The sequence below is a fragment of the Rhineura floridana genome, chromosome 10, assembly GCF_030035675.1.
Source record: "Rhineura floridana isolate rRhiFlo1 chromosome 10, rRhiFlo1.hap2, whole genome shotgun sequence".
NCBI lineage: Eukaryota > Metazoa > Chordata > Lepidosauria > Squamata > Rhineuridae > Rhineura > Rhineura floridana.
The window spans coordinates 84,459,039-84,477,645 of record NC_084489.1 but is presented as its reverse complement, the minus strand read 5'-3'; the positions used below and the strand labels follow the sequence as shown (position 1 = coordinate 84,477,645).

The following is an 18,607-nucleotide window of genomic DNA, read 5'->3' as shown; positions in this document are numbered from 1 at the left end:
TTGATTATCGGCTAATCAATAAAATTACAGTCCCAGATGTGTATCCTATGCCTGGGGTAGACGCTATGTTAGAGTTATTGGGGGCAGCAACCATTATCTCTACACTAGATCTCTGTAAAGGATTTTGGCAAATGGAACTAGACGAGCAATCCAGAGCCAAAACTGCCTTTAGTACACCAGATGGGTTATATGAGTTTGTGACCTTACCCATGGGACTAAGGAACTCACCAAGTTCATTTCAGAGGCTAATCAATACTGTGTTGCGAGGCATGTCAGATTTTGCAGTGGCCTATATCGATGACGTGGCCATTTTTAGCAAGTCGGTGCCTGAGCATGTCCAACACCTGACAACAGTATTGGAGGCCTTAAGAAAAGCAGGCCTCACAATAAAAGCTAAGAAATGCCAGTTTGGACTAAAGGAAGTAATCTATTTAGGACATAAGGTGGGGAGTGGGAAAATCACCCCCTTATGGAGCAAGGTGGAGGCAATACAAGCGTGGCCGATCCCCTTAACCAAAAAACAAGTAAGGGCATTTCTGGGTATGCCTGGTTTTTATAGGAAGTTTGTGAGAAATTTTGGGGAAATAGCAACCCCCTTGCATGAATTGACCAAGAAGAAGTGTTCTGAGCGTGTGGTATGGACGGATGAATGTCAGAAGGCTTTTGATCTGCTGAAGCAAGCCTTGTGCCAAGGACCCATATTAATAGCACCAGACTATGAGAAACCATTCATCGTGGCTACAGATGCGTCGGACCTGGTGCTGGGAGTCGTCTTGCTGCAGGAGAGAGAAGGCACTAGACATCCAGTGGCGTACCTGAGTCGCAAGCTGATGCCGAGGGAGAAAAACTATTCGTCGGTCCAGAAGGAGTGCCTAGCGGTCGTGTGGGGACTGAACAAGTTGCGCCCATACGTGTGGGGACGAAGATTCACAGTGACTACGGATCATCGGGCCTTGTTATGGTTGCAGACTATGAAAAACCATAACACTATGCTGCAGAGGTGGTCCTGGGCCCTACAGGACTATCAAGTGGACTTCCAGTTCATAAAAGGCAAGGACAATGTACTGGCCGATGGACTTTCGAGGCAAGTGGCTGGGACTGCAGTGACGTGACCAGACGGAGGAACAAAGAAAGACATTTTCCCCATAGAGACTTGTTATATTGTTAACGCGACGTATAAATCCTGGAACAGGAATAATACTCTGCCGTTGTTTAAGGGGGGGGAAATGTGATGTTCCTATATATTAATGTATATATGGTAAGTGCTGGTTGTTTAGAGTATACATGGTAAGTAGTGAAAGAGGAGGGGGAGTGAATGGGCAATAGAATGCTTGATGATTGGCTGAATATGTAAATGGCTGACAGTATAAATGAAAGGATGACAGGTAAATCTGGGGGAATGTGAGGTGGTGAATTGTGGAATCTCAACCAGAGATGAGGGGCCTGTGTGGCCCTTTTCGTGTTCTTGGTCTTTGGCTCTCATAAGCTGCAGCTAGCAGGGTCAATAGCCAGAGATGATGGGAGTTGCTGGAATCCTCCAACCTTCTGGAGCAGATCTAGGGAGGGGCTGCAAGGTGGAGGGAGAAATTGCCCAAAATGGCTTCCCTCCCCCCATTCTGCCTTCTGCCAATGGAAGGGACACCACTGGATATCACCCACTGCCCCAAACTGGCTATTAATGTATCTTTTTTCACAGTTAAGGCTGCAATCCTAAGCACATTTACAGCTCAATTCTAAGTAATGTAAGTCCTACTGAATGCAGTGGGGCTTACTTCCAGAGAAATGGGGTTAGGACTGCAGCTATGCTAGGGATCATAGAATCATAGAATAGTAGAGTTGGAAGGGGCCTATAAGGCCATCAAGTCCAACCCCCTGCTCAGTGCAGGAATCCAAATCAAAGCATTCCCGACAATGGGAGTAAGTTCCATTTAGATGAGGAGTGGGGGAACTATGGGCTCCCAAGTCCCACTAACCCCAGCCAGCATTGCCCAAGGCTCAAGGATGATGAGAGTTGTGGTCCAGCAACATCTGGAGTGCCACAGGTTCCCCACCCTTGATTTAGATCAATGGGACTTTTGAGGAGATGTGCTATAAGGGTTTTTGTTATTTTTTAAAGCTGCTCATTACTGTCTAACATCATGGCTCATAATTTCACTAGGGTCAGATGGTATCAAAAAGGCTACCTTCCGGAATCGCAGCAGATGGTACTGATCACCCAGTTTTCAAACCCATGTCCCATGTCCCCTTGGGGGAAACTGGGGGGCACATAATATGATTTCTTCTTCACCTGCAGTTCAGAACTCTACCACCTCTGTCTGCTGCTTTATTCCGTGTTGTGGCTGCTGCTGGCTTCATGTCACCTTGGACAGCTCCTTGAAAATCTGGACCAAAGACCAGAGTAGATTCTAACACCCCACTGGCATGGCGCCACCAGCCGCCACTGTTTCTGTGTGATGTGCAAATTGGTCCAGGGTTGGGTTAAGTTGGTCTGCCTGCCTTTCTGTCAGGCCTTGATCCACTGAGCCAAGAGCAGGAAACCCTAAAATGGAACTTGGAGTCTCTACAAGACCATTTTGTGAAGAGTGAAGCTGTGGATTCCATCTGGTGGAGATTGGAAACAATATTTTTGGTTTCTGTGAGCTACAGTTTATTTTCTGTTCTGGCCTATAAATTGACTGCAACAAATTTTTATAGATGATCCTGTTCACAGTACTGAAGTGTTCTTTGTGGGCATGCTTCTCACATTCCATGTTCCTATTGTGTGCGTCGTACAACTCCAGACTCTACTTTCGCATCTGTGCGCATCAGCCTCTGGGCTTCCTTTCGGCTTTGACCCAGCTGCGTCATTAGTCACAGCACTACTCATACTTGCCCTTTGTTCTTCCCTAGTATCTCGGTGAGTGCCTTCTGACCTGGGGGTCTCATCTTCCAGCACTATCTGTTGTTGCATTTTGGATACTCTATTCATAGGGTTTTCATGGTAAGAGATATTCAGATGTGGTTTATCATTATCTTCCTCCGAGTCTGGATGCATCTGAGTCTGGTGTCTCAGCTTTGGCTATTCCTCCTTGGGTGCCCCTGCCAGGAGCCTCTTGGTCTAGACTCCTGACGGCAATACTCTCAGCTTCTTCAACACTCTCAGACCCCCTCACCAAGTTAAGGTGTGCATCCTAGAGGGGGTGGATGCAGCTGTTCTCGTTTTCTGTGTTTGTAACCAAAGGAGAAACATCTGCACAGACTTTTCCTGAATTTTGTTTTCTTAGAAGAAGCTGTCTCTGGCATTGAAGCAAACTTTTGTTGGGGGAAAGAACCTTTCTTTTCTTTCCTCAGGGTGTGTATGTATCATCTATTTCACTATTTAAGTATTTGTATATACCACTTTTTTAAAAAAAACTATCCACCCCAATAATACTACTTCATATATCACAAAGATCACAAAGGGGTCTCCGTGGATGCAGGAAGGCCATGGGGCAACCCAGTGGGCGGCACCCACCTGTGTGTGGGTCCAGAGGTGCGGCTTCAAGTGGGAGCTCTTGATGTAGATCTTCTTGCAGCCTCTGTAAGAGCAGGTGTAGATGGACGTCCATTTGGGAGGCCAGAAACGGTGCTCCCTCTTGGGCTTGGCTGCCAACAGCTCCAGCGAGGAGGAATCAGCCCTTTTACTCAACTAAGATAGGAAGGTATATAGGAATCTGCCTTGTACTGAGTCAGACCATTGGCCCATCTAGCTCAGTGCTGTCTACACTGACTGGCAGCGGCTCTCCAGGATTTCAGGCACAGAGTCCCTCCCTTCCTTACCATGGATGGTAAGGATAGCATGGACTGAAACTGGATCCTTCTGCCTGCAAAGGAGAGGCTCTGCCAATGTGTTACAGCTCTTTCCTATCAGCCGCTTCTCCCATCAGTCATAAACCAGCCCCTTTGCCCAACTAAGGGCATTGCTTCCTAGCCCGGCAAATAATTTAAGAATATGCATGGATGGAGGCATGGTATGCCATGGGCCTGATAAGGCCCTTGGGCCTTATGTTTGATGGCCCTGGTATAAGAAGTTATTTCCTAACAAATCCTGGCAGCTGTGAACTGTCAAGTGTCAACTAACCCCCCCCCAGAAGCTGTCAACTGTCAAATGCAATCAAACGGTTGTCATATGCTCGGCCCTTTTGCATATCAGCTACTAAAGACTGTCAAATGTCTAACATCATTGCATGCTATCTGCTAAAACACTAAACGCTGTTGCATGTTGTCAGTTGTCCAATTCTGTCAAATAATGAAGTCAAATATTAAAAGCATCATATGGCAATACTGACAATTTTAGAATACTGCCATCCAGAACCTACAAAATGTATGTGTTTGTGCCTAATGCAAAAGTCATGAAAGCATCTGAAGTCCAGGTATTGACATTCTCCTGGAGTAGCTCCCAAATATCAGTGCAAGTCTGCAAAATGGAATTCATTAGCTCATTCCCCAAACGCAGTTCATGATTATGCCTGCTACTTCCTCTGATTCAGGTCCAGATAGCCTGCAGTGCTGTAGTGCATATTGGAGAGAGATATTTATTTCCTTTCCAAATAAAGTCCATCTGCTTCCTTGGCAGACAGAATGGTCCTGATTTTAATTTTCTCATAAGCCCCCATTTTCCTCTCTGCTCTGATGTTTGAAAGCTAGCAATAAAGAACTCCCATGGAAAGTGTCACGGTCTTGCTTGGAATCCCATGGCCCGCCCATCCATCCGTCCATCCATCCATCCGTCCATCACTCTGTGGTGATGGAGGAGAAATTTGGTTTGTTAAGCATTTTAACATGAGCCTACGTTACAGGCATCCTTCAGAATTCCCACTTCACCAAATTAAGTGGTGCAGTTCTCCAACCCCAAAATGTGCACAGCAATGCAAATATTAGGAGAAAGTATGCATAAAAGTGCATATGCTAGTGAATATTGCTTGCACAAATGTGTATCTTGGATACAAATTACCTACAAAATATGTATATTAGGAAAAATGTACACTAAAATGCTGATACATTTTATGTATCAACAATGAACGACAGCTCCCGCATTCTTACTATGTACTCCGAAAAGAGTACAAGAAACTCATAGTTAAAAAGAAGTACGAGGCAGCCCGAGACTCATGGCGAATGCTCACAGCGGCAACTGTCACATGAAGTTCCAAGTCCTTTTGCAGATAGTTACAGGAGCCTTGACCAGCTATAAGGGCGGACTGGACTGCTGTATTCCAGCTGATGTTTGGGAGAATTATTTCCGGGCCGTGTTCAGTAATGCTGACTCTTCAAGCGCTTACACAGCTTTCTCCCTTCCGCCTGATACTCCTGAGTGGCCTCCAGTTGATTCTAACATCATTGCTGATCTACTTACACAACTTAAGCCGGGTAAGGCCTCTGGCCCAGATGGCATTCCCCCAGAGTTGCTGAAATGCAACGTTAGCTGGTGGGCCCCTATGTTGGCCTCTCTTTTCACACTAACTAATAACTCCGGTATGATTCCGGCGTCCTGGCTGAGAGCGTATATTATCCCGGTTTATAAGAACGGTACAAAAAATGATCCGAGCAACTATCGGCCTATCAGTCTGCTCTCTGTGGTGGGTAAGATCTATGCCAGCTATCTAGGTTCCAAGCTGAAACTGTGGGTTAGTTCCAATAACATTCTCGGTGAAGAGCAGATTGGATTTAAATCAGGTCATTCTACTCTTGACCACTGCTTGGTCCTAGCTCAGCTGGTGTATAGATACTCCAAGCCCCGTGGAGGCAAATTATTTGCTGCCTTTATAGATTTGAAGTCAGCTTTTGACTCTATTTCATGTGGTCGCTTGTGGAGCAAACTAGAACATTTATCTATTGACAAGAGACTTCTGTTCTTGATATCAGCTCTCTATTATAATACCACAAGCCAAGTCCGCTGTAATCATCGTGGCCATCTCTCTCGAGATATATGTTCCTACCAAGGGGTCAGGCAAGGGTGTGTCTTAGCACCCACCCTATTCAACTTATACTTGGCTGACCTCCCCTCTGCCTTGCAAGGGATACAATCGCACCCTCCTAAACTAGGTACCGCTAAAGTCAATATTTTGCTTTATGATGACGATGCGGTTCTCATATCCCAAACCCAGCTGGGCCTAAAAAGACTACTTTCAGGTTTTGCAGAGTATTGTAAAGACAACCTTTTAACAATTAATCATAAAAAATCTAAAGTCATTGTGTTTTCTAAAAGGAAGGTCAGAGTTCCCTGGCATCTTGGCTCCGTCAAAATTGATCAGGTGAACTCTTTTAAATATCTGGGGATTTGGTTCCAAGAGACGGGCAAATGGAACTCCCAAGCCAATTATATTAAAGCTAAGGCCGAAAAAAACCTGGGAGCATTAACTCGGTTTTATTTTTTTAAAGGGGGGAACTTTGTTCCGGCAGCAATACGCATCCTGAAAGCCGAAATTATCCCTATGTTGTTGTATGGGGCTCTGATATGGATTCCATATTTCAAGGGACACTTAGAGGGACCACTACAGGCAGAGAGCTCCAAAGTATAGATGCTGCCACACTAAAGGATCGATTTCTTATAATAGCAGAACAAGTACTATGTGGCACCTGTCATATGGAAAGTGTATCTTGGACTTGGCCTGGTAGCAAATCGACAACCACTGCAGATTTCAGAGCAGAGATATTATGTGCTGATAGGGTCTCACTCATGTCAGCAATCTTGCCACAGCATTCTGCACTAACTGCAGCCCCCGGGTCAGGTTGTGCTGCATGGGGATTTCTGTGACCTTGGCTAACTGGCTGCCAGGTTTTTTAAGTTTTGGGTTTTGGTTAGGAACCCTGACTGGTTGCAGGATGCTGAGTTTTCTGCCTTACTTATAGGAATCTTGTTGTGGTTGGTGTGGTATTGCATTTAGGGATCATCATTATCTTTTGTTTTTCTTTTCTATTTGCATTTCATTTACCTCTGACATCACTCCCTTACATCCATAAAAGCAACAAAAGTGGTTCCATATGCTCAGCTCAACCCCCTTAAAGCCACTGATGATGCACCTTGTTATTTGCATGATGGTTTGTTTCTTGTCCAACAGTGATAAAAGGAGAATTCACATGCTGGGAAGTATGACTTCAATTGCTGTTGTTCCCAAGCTGCTGCCTATGAAGGTAGACCAAATCATGTGTGCTTTCTCTCACTGGAATTGGGTTGGCTGATGAAGTGAGTTTATAGCAGCCCACAGGGGAGACAGAAAAGGGTAGAGAATCTTACTCATTTCTCAGACCTCTTTCTGAAGTGAAGGGTCAAATGTGTAAAGAAATTTGGATGTTAAAAGGTAGGGGCAGGGCATTCCAGGCAGGGGGTTGCTAACCCTACTTGGATATGGATATATTTGCATAGGATCCCTAGTCAAGCTTTACCAGCAACACAATCCAAACCATATCTACTGAGAAGTAAGTCCTATTGAGTTCTATGGGGCTTAGTGTGTTTAGAATTGCAGCCTTCAGGGGCATCCATCTTTACTCCCGAATGCTCCCATCTAACATCTCCACAACACTAGGTTGCCTTCTTCCTACAGCGGCCTTCTGGTGACTGGCCTGGCCTGAAGGCACTTAAACCCTTCCTGCCAGAAGCAAGTAGACTAGATTAAATGTTCCCTACCCAGGCTCCTTAAACAGGTGAGAAGGAATGATCCTGTCATTTCAGCTGGACCTGGAAACACCCTCATTTAGCTAAGATTTCTATCTTAATTTCCAACTGGAGAATTTTTTTTTTGTTTGAGTGGTATGCTCCAAAGCAACTGTGGTTGATGCTTAACATATCATGCTTAATGACCTCACTAGGCCCACCCCACGACATCACTAGGGCCCCACCCGACAACATCACTAGGGCCCCACCCGACGACATCACTAGGGCCCCACCCCACGACATCACTAGGGCCCACCCCTGAAATCTCAGGGTTTGGGATGCTTCTGACCTGGCAACCCTATGATAGACCCACTGACTTCACTATATGATAGTATGGACCAAGTGACAAGATGCAACAGAGTTTAGCATTTGTTTTGTATTGTTTTACTGTACACAATTTGTTCTTTTTGGAAATTAAATAAAAAGTGTTAATTCAAACAAGGTCGCCTATGCAGTCCTGAGGTCTTCTTACCATAGGCAAGTGTCTTTTTCTAAGTTGGGTTGAGGAGCCTCAGGGCCAGGGGTCAAATTCAGCCCTCTGGGCCTTTCTGTTTGACCCTCAGGGTTTCCCCCCAGGCCACACCCCTCCCCAGCCCTGCTGTGCTCCTTCCTTGGGTCCTTTTGTCCTTGACCTCTGATAATACCTTCTGCTTGTCAAAAGGGAGGATGGTAGTGTCTTTATAGCAGCCTCAGACTTTTGTGTGGCTGTAACGTAGCCCTACTGTACAGAGGCCACATCCATCGCCACACCCACTTTCGCCTTTGGCTACATTCCCTCCTGTGGCCCCCAGGAGGCATCGGGGAGAAATTCAATTCAGTTCACATTTAAAGATAAATCTATAACATCCACACTTTCTGAGAACCGAGATGCAGCCATCCTATGAAATTGGCATATATTCGGGGAAAGTATGTATAAAAATCAATATATTCGTGAAAATAAGAAACAAAAATGCATTATATTAGGAGAAATTGCTTTACAAACTGTGTACATTCGTCAAAACTGCATACAAAAATGAGTTTATTAGGAGAAATTTACACTAAAATGCTGAGGAATTTTCATGAGGATTTTTTTTTTTAATCACAAATTGCTGCAGCAGAGTGGGGAATTGAATTGAAGATTGGAACAATGAGAAATGGAGAGAATGGCAATTGACAGATCCTTCCATCCCTAGCCCCAGGAAGGTTGCCTATGAGGGCATGTGGCCTCCAGATCCCCCACGCCCCCTCTGTATCTTTCCATATGTATGAAAATGAGTTGAGGAAGGAGTAGTCCTGTGTGGGGTAGCCCCAACCTTCACACATTTGGAACTCCGATTGCATGGGGTTCTGGATCGTGGGGAGGCTTTTTAACACATTCAGTGAAGAATCCTTCAGGCCTTCCCATTCAGTGGTAGAGAGAGTGTCTAATCAGAAATATATTTTAACAGAAATTACTCTATCCCTCTGTGCAGGTTGTTGGGTTTTGATTTTTGTTTTGGTCATTTGTGAGCAGGAACATAACAGGACATACCATTAGGTCCATGATCTAGCTCAGTATTGCCAACACTGATTGGCAATGGCTCTCCAAGGTTTCAGACAGGGTTCTCTCCCAGCCCTATCTGGAGATGCCATTGGGGTCTGAACCTTGGGGGTTCATCCATGCAGCTGTATAATCTGTAATGTAAGCTTCTGGGGCCTCCATTAATTCACGTCCACCCATATGATGTTCTCCAATGAATGCCTTCCTACACGTTCCTCTCCATTGATCTGGAGTTTCGGATATCAAACATACACCAAAAAGGAGAGAAAGAGCAATTACAAAGAGTTGCTGAGGAGGGAGACTTGGACTTGCTTGGACTTGCAGTTTCCTATGTGGGCAGTTCTAACTCCACCTTCTCTCATGCCTCCTGCTCCTGTCAGGTTCCCATTGGCTCCCTCACCCCTCTCCCTTCTGATCTGAGCCAATCAGCAACACAACAAGACGAGAAGATGGAAGGAGGAGTGTGTAACCAAAAAAAGTGCATGCCTATTGGTATGGATGAGGAAAAAGTTTGTTTCGAGTACAAAGAAAGTGCAAAGCCATCAGGTTTGGATTACCAGTGGACAATTCCAATATGGACAACATGGATTTTTAGTATTTATTTTATTTATTTAAAATACTTCTATCTCGCTCTTCTACCCTATAATGGGGCACTCATGGCGGCTTACAAAAATAAAATCAAACATGTACACAATTTTATTTAATTTTATTTATTTAATTTAATTTATATACCGCCCTAAGCCAAAAAGGCTCTCTGGGCGGTGTACATAAGAGATAAAACAAGCACAATATATAAATACAATAAGTATAACAAAATCAAAGATCAAAACAAACAATAACAAAGAATCAGCAACGTCAAAATACAACAATACTGAGAATACTGATAAAATACACTATAAAATACAATTTAAAATACACTTTAAAATTCCTGGGAGTATAAAAAGGTTTTCACCTGGCGCCGAAAGGATAGCAGCGTCGGCGCCAGGTGTACCTCATCGGGGAGACTATTCCACAGTTCGGGGGCCACTACCGAAAATGCCCTAGTTCTAGTCACAACCCTCCGGGCTTCTCGATGGGATGGCACCCAGAGGAGGGCCTTACATGTTGAGCGCAGTGTACAGGTAGGTTCATATTGGGAGAGGCGTTCCACCAGGTATTGCGGTCCCATGCCGTGTAAGGCTTTATAGGTCAAAACCAGCACTTTGAATTTAGCCCGGAAACAAATAGGAAGCCAGTGCAGACGAGCCAGAACAGGTGTTATATGAGCAGACCTTCTGGTCCGCGTCAGTAATCTGGCCGCTGCATTCTGGACTAGCTGTAGTTTCTGAATTGTGAACAGTAAAATCACAACAACATTAAAATAAATTAAAATACAAAAAACACAATTAAAATACATAAAATACAATACACACACACACACATATATACATCTATGTAGGGATTGGTACTAAAGGGACTATAAAGGTAAAAATTTAACATAGAAGGCATAATATCAGTGTCAGGCTCTACCTTCAGTCCCTCCCAAAGGCTCTCCGGAACAAGATCGTTTTCAGAAGTCTCCGGAAAACCCAACAGGGAGGGAGCAGAGCGGACTTCTTGGGGTAGGGTATTCCAAAGTATGGTCTGGATGAGTCCTGGGACCTTTTATATGCAAAGCAGATACTGTACCACTAAGCTGATAGCTATCTCCAGAGTGCACATCATCATGGGAATACTTTGCTATTGGTGCTCGGGGTTCTTCTCTTTTTAGCCCCTCCCAGGTTGGCCATCCATAGATCTGGACTAAGTACAGCTTAACTGGAGAACACTGTTTTTGGTTGCAGGTGCATGGCCAGGAAAGAGGTTGCAATCCCCTGGTAACTATCCCCTAGCATAGAAGCTTGGACGACAGGTTGAAATCCATTCTCCCAGGCCACTGGATTGAATAAGATAGCTCTGTATACCTCTCCCCACCCCAAATGAAATGACGGTGACCATTGATTGCGATTTGATGAATGCTTTTTCTTTCAACATTGCTATAAGCATTTGCCTTTATTTCTGCTGCACATATACATGTGCAGAAACCAAGGAAAGCCTCAATGTTAATTCAAACTGTTGGTGACTAATTGGACGTCTCCTTTTGCTACAGCTCTAACTGCAAGCTGCCAATACCATTGTGCTGATCAAGTTTTGAAAAGAGGAGATGCTGTAAAGTTGGTGGGTTTTTAAAAAAAATCCTTATCAAATGACTCCCTTTCCTTCTAAAGGCAGCGTAATGGAATTCAACAACAGCCAGAGATATTTCACACATTCAGAATAAATCATCCGTGATATTCAGCACCATCAATGTAACGTTGTTCAATGTTCATATCGACAGGTTGGAATGCCGGTGTCTCCACTTGAACCAGGAAGGCCTGCAGCTCACTGGTTAGAGCCAGAGCTTGGAAAAGTTACTTTTTTGAACTACAACTCCCATCAGCCCCAGCCAGCACGGCCACTGGATTGGGCTGATGGGAGTTGTAGTTCAAAAAAGTAACTTTTCCAAGTTCTGGTTAGAGCATCTGCTTTGCATGCAGAAGATCCCAGGTTCAATCCCCAGCATCTCCAGGTAGGGCTGGGAATGTCCCGTGCTGGACAGCTGATGCCAGTCAGTGTTGACAATACCGAGCCAGATAGACCACTGGATTGGGCTGATGGGAGTTGTAGTTCAAAAAAGTAATTTTTCCAAGCTCTGGTAAAGTGTATGTTCCTAACTATCTAAGAACAAGAAGAGCCCTGCTGGGTGATGCCAAAAGCCCATCTAGACCTGACCTCAGAATAGTAAACCAGATGCCTGCCGGAAGTCTGAAAGCAGGACCTGAGCGCAGCAGTACTCTCCTCACCTGTGATTCCCAGCCACTGGTAATCAGAGGCATACCACCCCCTCCTTGGGCTCAGTGTTGCCTTTGTAGAGCTCAGAACAAAAGCTGAAGTAGTTGGCTCCATCTGTCATTGGCTCTGCCTTCACAGCCATTTGCTCTGGCTCCACCTACTGTTGGCCTCCCTACCAGTCCTAATGAGCACCAGCCTCCACTGCTTTGGCATGAGCTTCCAGTCATGGTGGGTCTGACGCCTGTCATAACAAAGAAGAACCCCAAATTACTAGTCTCCCAATTAGTCTCCTGTCTCAAGTCTGCCTGTTCAGCAGCAGATTTCTCTTTGGATAAGGAAGTGTTTTGATAGACACAACGTAATGAAGGCCTGATGTCAAAACAAATCTCGGCTCCGTGGTCTAGAATGCTGATGAAAGGATTTGGGCTGCTAGCCAGTATTGCTTCTCACCCAAAATAAAACTTTTTGCTGTAGGCTCTGAATTAGAATTGCTAAAAAGGGCCCGGAAGAGGATCATCAATGAAGGGAGACTTAGGAATTGAAAGCTGGGGCGTGGAATGGCGAGGCAGTAGGTTTATGCACAGGGAGAAGATAATGGTGTTCAATCCTGGCAGAAATTATGGTGGCTGTATTTTCGTTATCTCATCTCCTCACTTGTCTCCGTCCTCTGCTAATGAAACCCATATTCCCCACATCCTGGGCATGTGGCCATCGCTACCAGTGGAGGCTGGTAAAACAAAAAGGGATTGCAAAGAGCTCCAAAAAGATCTCTTCAAACTGAGTGAATGGACAGTAAAATGGTAAATGGAGTTTAGTGCAAATAAATGTAGAATGATGCATGTCAGGGCAAAAATAAAATTTCACATATATGCTCATGAGATCTGAACTGGTGGTGACTGACCAGAAAGGAGACCTTGGGCCTGTAGTGGATAGCTCAATGAAGATGTCAACCCAGTGTGCGGCAGCTGTGAAAAAGGCAAACTCCATGGTCAGGATCATTCAGAAAGGCATTGAAAATCAGACTTCCAATATCATCATGCCGTTATATAAATCTATGGTGTGGCTGCATTTGGATTAACTGCATTTGGATTAACTGTGTACAGTTCTGGTCACCTCAGCTCAGGAAATGTAGAGTCGGAAAAGGTTCAAAAAGGGGCAACCAAAATGATCAAGGGGGTGAAGCGACTCCCCTATGAAGAAATGTTGCAGCATTTGGGGATATTTAGTTTAGAGAAAAGGCGAGTCAGAGGTGACAGGATAGAAGTTATCAAAATTATGCATGGTCTGGAGAAAGAGGATAGGGAAACTTCCCCCCCCCCCAATAACATTAGAACTCGTGGACCTCCAGTGACGCTGAAGATTCAGGAGAGACAAAAGAAAGGTCTTCTTCCCACAGCGCCTAGTTAAACTATGGAATTCACTCCCACAAGAGGCAGTGATGGCCACCAACTTGGACAGCTTTAAAAGAGGATTAGACAAATTCATGGAGGAAAATGCTATCAGTGGCTCTGAGCCAGGATAGCTATGCTCTGCCTTCACAGTCAGAGGCTGTGTGACTCTGAATACCAGTTGCGGGAAACCACAGGAGGCAAGAATGCTCTTGTGCGCACGTCCTGCATGAGGGCTTCCCATAGACATCTGGCTGGCCAGTGTGAGCAGGGTGCTGGATGAGATGGCCTGATCCAGCAAGCTCTTCCTATGTTCTTATGTCGATTAAGGCAAATGGGGCAATACCACACCAACCCCAGCCCACCCTCTTCCAGCCCCCAGCTGCCTGCCTGTCCGTTAATGAGCAGTCCAGGCAGCGGACCTGCCTCTCAGTTGTCTTCTCCTTACTCTCAGTGTTGACTTTGTAGAACTCAACTGGGAAGAGGATGGGGGCAAAACTAGAATTAGTTGGCCATGCTTGTCATTGCCTCTGTCTGAGCCTGTGACATTTGGCTCCACTTACGGGTTGGACTCCCTGCCTTCCTCCCTATCAGTCCCAGTGAGCACCAGCCACTGGTGTCCCCGCCTCCACTGTAATTTGCTTTCCACTTGTATGTGTTTTTCCTTCTAGTATAGCAGCTAGAGCAAAGGTAGCCAACATGGTGCCTCCAATAGCATCGGTTATAAACCACCCTGTTCAGATCTTGTAAGTTCAGGTCTGTGGCTTCCTTTATGGAATCAGTCCATCTCTTGTTTGGTCTTCCTCTTTTTCTGCTCCCTTCTGTTTTTCCAAGCATTATTCTCTTTTCTAGTGAATCAGGTCTTCTCATGATGTGTCCAGAGTAGGATAACCTCAGTTTCATCATTGTAGCTTCTAGTGATAGTTCTGGTTTAATTTGTTCTAACGCCCAATTATTTGTCTTTTTTGCAGTCCATGGTATCTGCAAAGCTCTCCTCCAACAGCACATTTCAAATGAGTTGATTTTTCTCTTATCCCCTTTTTTCACTGTCCATACATAGAGATTGGGAATACCATGGTCTGAATGATCCTGACTTTAGTGTTCAGTGATACATCTTTGCATTTGAAGTTCTTTTCTAGTTCTCTCATAGCTGCCCTCCCCAGTCCTAGCCTTCTTCTGATTTCTTGACTATTGTCTCCATTTTGGTTAATGACAGTGCCGAGGTATTGATAATCCTTGACAAGTTCAGTGTCCTCATTGTCAACTGTAAAGTTGCATAAATCTTCTGTTGTCATTACTTTAGCCTTCTTGATGTTCAGCTGTAGTCCTGCTTTTGTGGTTTCCTCTTTAACTTTCATCACCGACAAATGTAATACAACAGGAAAAAAAGTAAATCTGTGTTGAAAGGCATGAATGTAGCAGGGTGGTTTTTTTTTAAAGCAATCAGGCCCAAAATGAGCAGTTAAAAAATAACACGTGGGCAGTTCAAAAATTCAAGTCTTACAAAAGTTGTATCATGTTAGGATGAAGGGATGGAAGGATCTGTCAGTTTTAGTTTCTGATTTTTTCCCCAGTCTTAAATTCAGTTCTCTACATTTATGCAGTAATTTGCAAAAAACCCAAATCCTGATGAAAATTCTTCAGCATTTTAGTGCGAATTTTGCCTTTAAAAACCTACATTATTGTATTCAGTTTTGACTAATGTACCCATTTTTGCAAGGTATTTCTCCTAATGTACTCCATTTTTGTATGTTATTTTCATGAACATATTTTCACAAATATATGCATTTTTCTACACATTACTTGGCTGGAGAATTACATTGCAATATTTGGAAAAGTGCGAATTTCAAAGGATAGCAGTGTTTTGGTTCTCATATTGTTTTGGAAAGTGCACATTTGATAGATTCTCCTTTAAATGCAAACTGAAATTCATTTCTCCCCCATCCCTATTCTGGATACACCCAGGATTTAAATATTCTAGTCCAAATCACTATCAGCCTATCAAAATATTTAGTGCAGTGTAACGACAGATGAAAAGGAGAAACAATTAAATGCTGCACTTTATTGATCTGCCAGTACGTGGTGCTAAGAGAAAATGGAATGAGGTTACCGAAGAAGAGAATATTTAGCTCAAGTTTCCTTGGCGGAGGCGGAATGGAAAATTGGACAACATTCCCGTGATGGGTTTTCTTCAGGTTTCCAGGGAAATTTAAAAAGAAAAACAAACATTTTCCAATGGGACTGCACATCTGAGGGACTGCTAAGGGAAAGAGTTTTGGGGAGGGGAGAGAGAGAACAAAGAGAATCAGGATTGATGACATGCAACTTAGTGGAAATAATCGAGATAAAAATGAGCAAAACTAGAATGCTCCTGACCTAATTGTCGAGCAGATGGAAGACAGCAGCAGATAAGCAGAGCTAGTCAGCACACATACTTATATTGAAAAATAGCAAGGATTCAAAAGAGATAAAGGGAATGAAGAGCTCATTTGCTTAAAACCCGTGATGCTCAAAACACAAGGCCCGTTTACATTGGAAAATAGGAAGCTGCCAACCAAAAAGAGAAGGCTCGTAGGGCAACCACAACATGCACAGCAAAAGTCACTACCCAAAATTGCAAAGGAAAATGGACAACACTGTGGCATGCAGCTGAAATGAAAACTAGCAAAATAATAAAGGCAAGCACAATGACTGTGAATAACAGAATGGATAATTATATTGAGAGGCCCAGAACACGGGACCTGAAACAACAATATGTAACAATACAGAATCCTGCCACAGTGAGTGTAGTAACATGAAAGAATATACAATGATGGCAGGCAATGGAAAATGACACAGTGATGTACAGATGACAGTTATTCCAGATTGTTAAACTGTTTCAGTGCTTCTTCGGAGATTCATAATATTCAAATTTCAGCAGCCAGCCTTGAGTCTCCCACAAATATCTGTTAAAAATGTGAGAAATGTTACCCACATATGAGTCAATAAACAGTAAAGATATTTAAACAGCAACATATTCAAAGTGAAAGTACATAAATACCTCCACTGAAGAGAATGCAATGTACGGTATATAAGTTGCCAATACTGTAGCTCAACCTTCTTATGGGAAGATATACCCTACAATTACATAAATCATAAAGTATTATAAAGAAACCAATCAATAAAACAGCCAATTGTGTATGTGATAAAACAACTAACTATTTACATACCTCATGTGAAAAAATAGCCACTTCTAATTGGGAGAGAAGCAAACCTTCCTCTAAACCAGCCTTTCCCAACCAGTGTGCCTCCAGATGTTGTTGGACCACAATTCCCATCTTTCCTGACCATTGGCAATGCTGGCTGAGGCTGATGGGAGTTGTGGTTCAACAACAACTGGAGGCACATTGGTTGGGAAAGGCTGGCTTAGAGGAAGGTTTGCTTCTCTCCCAATTAGAAGTGGAATTCTCCTTGCCCTCTGCACAACTTTTAAAGATGCAGAAGACCTCTTGGAGGCTGGGTCTGGCAACCAGGAGGTCTTCTGTATCTTTAAAAGTTGTGCAGGGGAAGAAGGAATTCCACCTTGTGGTTTTTCTCATTACTGCATTGCAAGAACACCTGCACTTGGCTGACTTTCTCTTCTAAAGATACAGGATCAGTCTCAAGCCCTGAAGCTGGCAACCCTAGCTGAGATGGTCACTGACCTTATTTGCATACATTTAAGTTTTAATCCAATAGTTTCAGACTGTATCTGTTGCATTTAATTGTCTTTTGACCCAACCATTTACATCCCTCCCCTTCTCTCTACTCCAGCCTTCCTCAATCTGGTGCCCTCCAGATGGTTTGGACTACAACTCCCATCAGCCCCAGGCAGCGCAGGTAGGGGAAGGCTGCTCTGCACCCATACACCTATATGCCAGCTAAGGATGCCATACATTCTGTGGACTCTAGTCCACAGAAGCTTATACCATCATAACTTTCTTAGTTTAGACTCTTTTTTTTGCTGCAAAATGCTAGCGTGGCTTCTGTGAGTCTGTACCTGATACTTGATCCACCCAGTCACCCTGCTGAGAGGGCAAAGCTTTTTAGTGCCAGTATGACTGAGTGCCCGCACTGCCCCCCATTGAACATAAGGACATAGGCAGAGCCTGCTGGATCTGGTGAATGGCCCATCTAATCCAGCATTCTGTTCCCACAGTGGCCAATCCAATGCCCATGGGAAGCCCGCAAGCAGGACCTGAACACAAGAGCTCTCTCCCCTCCTGCGGCTTCCAGCAACTGGTATTCGGAAGCATATCACCTCTGACCGTGGAGGCAGAGCATAGCCATTGTGGCTAGTAGCCAATGATAGCCTTATCCTCCCTGAATTTGTCTAATTCTCTTTGAAAGCCATCCAAGTTGGTGGCCACCACTGCCTCTTGTGGGAGTGAATTCCATAGCTTAACTATGCGACGTGTGAAGAAGGACTTTCTTTTGTCTGTCCTGAGTTTTCCAATGTTCATTGAGAGTCCACGAGTTCTGCTGTTATGAGAGAGGGAGAAAAACATTTCTCTATTCCCTTTCTCCCATGCCATGCATCATTTTATAACCCTCTGTTATGCCACCTGTTACTCACCTTTTCTCTGCTCTAAAAAGCCCATCTGCTACAAGCTTTCCTCACAGGGCAGTTGTTCCATCCCCATGAGCATCCTGGTTGCCCATAAAACAACTCCCATAAAGTTCTAACTAAGTCTTCTGTTAAGGGACTTTGTTTGAAGCTAGAGCCAGTGGGGTGTAGTGGTTAAGGTGTTGGACTAGCACCTGGGAGACCAGGGTTCAAATCCCCACATAGCCATGAAGCTCACTGGGTGACCTTGGGCCAGTCATTGCCTCTCAGCCTCATGAAAACCCTATTCATAGGGTCACCATAAGTCAGAATCGACTTGAAGGCAGTACACATACATACATAGACAAAGCTAGCTTTTCTCGATTTCACCCTACAGTTTCTGCTAGAGGCATACAATGAGAGGCTTTTATTTCTGGTTCAGCTTCTGCTGTTTACCACGGATCCTCTGCAGCCACTTAAGATATAACCTGAACTTTATTTCAGCAAGGGTGAGTCCCAGAAGCTAGGACCAATATTTACTGCTACTTATTTCCTTAACAGTAAGTTTTTTGCTCTTGTTAACAAAGCAAATTCTTGGGTTAAAGCTGGTGTGGGAA

At 44.2% G+C, this 18,607-nt stretch overlaps 1 protein-coding gene and 1 long non-coding RNA gene across 4 annotated transcripts in view; one reads left to right on the top strand and one right to left on the bottom strand.

The window, feature by feature from the left end:
- The window catches only part of SEC22C (SEC22 homolog C, vesicle trafficking protein), a 47,788-nt gene extending 30,461 nt beyond the window's left edge, over window positions 1-17,327 (top strand). Inside the window, exons 9-10 of one of the 3 annotated variants that reach the window (XR_009758101.1) lie at window positions 7,077-7,149; window positions 9,569-9,824. The gene's annotated coding sequence lies outside the window, so the exon portion shown is untranslated. Of the gene's footprint in view, window positions 1-7,076; window positions 7,150-9,568; window positions 9,825-17,218 lie in introns of those variants that run through there. The other 2 variants (XR_009758102.1, XM_061586383.1) reach the window with 2 other exon arrangements.
- On the bottom strand, window positions 15,486-16,729 carry LOC133365358 (uncharacterized). The gene is made up of 3 exons (XR_009758180.1): window positions 16,636-16,729; window positions 16,467-16,543; window positions 15,486-16,371 (listed from the first exon to the last, which is right to left on the bottom strand). It is a non-coding gene; the product is annotated as an uncharacterized LOC133365358 (long non-coding RNA).
- Window positions 17,328-18,607: the final 1,280 nt, after the last annotated feature.